Source organism: Otolemur garnettii, unplaced genomic scaffold (genome assembly GCF_000181295.1).
Source record: "Otolemur garnettii isolate 467f Iridium unplaced genomic scaffold, OtoGar3 scaffold00059, whole genome shotgun sequence".
Lineage (NCBI taxonomy): Eukaryota > Metazoa > Chordata > Mammalia > Primates > Galagidae > Otolemur > Otolemur garnettii.
The window spans coordinates 9,093,595-9,095,821 of record NW_003852454.1 but is presented as its reverse complement, the minus strand read 5'-3'; positions in this window follow the sequence as shown (position 1 = coordinate 9,095,821).

Below are 2,227 nucleotides of genomic sequence, written 5' to 3'. Positions count from 1 at the left end.
TTTTTTTTTGGTGGGGTGGCATTCTGCTGTCTTTTGAGAAATGTAGAAGCCATGTTGGGCTGCTGATTCAGGGTGATTTGGAAGCTGATTGACAGGCACAACATATGATGTGTGAGGCACAGAGAAAGTGTGGAAGTATCCTTAAAAATCAAATAAGAATGCTTACCTGACTTCTAAATGACCTATGCCTAATATCACAATGGTAGGTTGAAATATTATTGATAATCACTGCCTCATCAAGTCACCATGAATATGTGTAATATCTGATAGTGTTAATTTCACTGCACTTGGAAGATTACACACGAGAGCCACACCTGTGTACAAGTAGCAAGAGTGTACACGATGCTGTCACCTACAAAATTCATGAGGGGGTACTTTATAACCAAGTTCCATCAAAAAAATTACCAAAAATCTCTTAATGTTTGAAGTAAGTTTACTATTTTGTGCTGGGATGCATGCTCAGCCATCCTGGGATGCATGCACCATGCTGCCTGATCCCACCATGTATTGGCAAAGGCTCAGGCTGATTCCCGACCTTGGCTGACAAGGGTAACGCCACCTTGAGAATTTGTCTCTCACACCTGCCTGTTGGTCCTTTATTGGCTGTTCATATTTAAGATGGAGGCTTGTTGTAAATTCTATGTTCTTGGATTGAGATCTCACCTGTGTGTGTTTGGGCAGGAAGCTGTCCTTCTCACTGGATTAACACTCACTGTATAGGTCCTTTCTCTCAGAATGTTAGCTTTTCCAGAGAACAATTATCTGAAACTATTCTGCAAGGAGCACTAAGGGAGAAGACACCAGGCTGAGGTGATATGGAAGCCAACTGTTAATTCTCTTCTGTGCTTCTACTATCTATTTGCAAACTCCACCTCACTCTCGTGTTTTAAGTCCCTCATCTCACCCTTCCTTTCACTGAACCTGGTGTCCTTGAGTCCACAGCACCACAGGTTACTTTTTCTAGAAAATGTCTATTTGATATTCTGCCTTGGAAGTAGTTGCTTATCTTTGGGTGCTCTTTCAATGGGGAGAATAAAAGGAGAGTCAAATTAACTTTCAAACTACTTTCACCTAAAAATATGCCCTGTAATTTATGCTTCACTTGTGACCCAACTTGATCTGTGACCATATCATCTTCTGACTCTCTGGAGTTTAATGAAGAAAATCAGTTCACTTCTCATTACCATCTCTGTCACCTGCTCTGTGGCAACTGCTACTGCAGAAACACCAGGTAACCGCAACTCCATGAGACCAGTGTGACTCAACTTTTATTTGACAAAGTTGTGAATGTCTTCTCAGTTGCTATAGATTCCCAGTTAGAAGGCCTTGTACCTGAGCATGCGCAGAGGAACTGAGCTTACAACCACAGTGCAACTTTAGTGTTCAGAGGAAGGAACAGGGACTAAATCAGGAGTGTCCAACCCATGGCCTGCATGATGTATGCAGCCCAGGATGGCTGAGCATGCATCCCAGCACAAAATAGTAAACTTACTTCAAACATTAAGAGATTTTTGGTAATTTTTTTGATGGAACTTGGTTATAAAGTACCCCCTCATGAATTTTGTAGGTGACAGCATCGTGTACACTCTTGCTACTTGTACACAGGTGTGGCTCTCGTGTGTAATCTTCCAAGTGCAGTGAAATTAACACTATCAAATATTACACATATTCATGGTGACTTGATGAGGCAGTGATTATCAATAATATTTCAATCTACCATTGTGATATTAGGCATTTAACGTTATTTAGAAGTCAGGTAAGCATTCTTATTTGATTTTTAAGGATACTTCCACACTTTCTCTGTGCCTCACACATCATATGTTGTGCCTGTCAATCAGCTTCCAAATCACCCTGAATCAGCAGCCCAACATGGCTTCTACATTTCTCAAAAGACAGCAGAATGCCACCCCACCAAAAAAAAAAAAAAAAAATTATGGGTGAAGGACGATCACTCAATGAAAAGTGGACAGATGACTACTTTTTCTTTGAGGGATGTAGTAAGGCACTCTGCCTAATTTGTAGGGAGTTTGTGCAAGTTTTCAAAGACTATAATTTTCTAAAGGCATTTTAAGCATAACCATGCTGCTGAATTTGATGTGTATGAAGGATTATGAAGTAAGGACAAAATAGGAGAACAGAAAGTTTCCTTAATAAAACTCTTTTCTATAAATTTCTTAATAAAAATTGTTTTGTTTTGTTTTTAAGTTGCAAATCAGATGGATTCCAC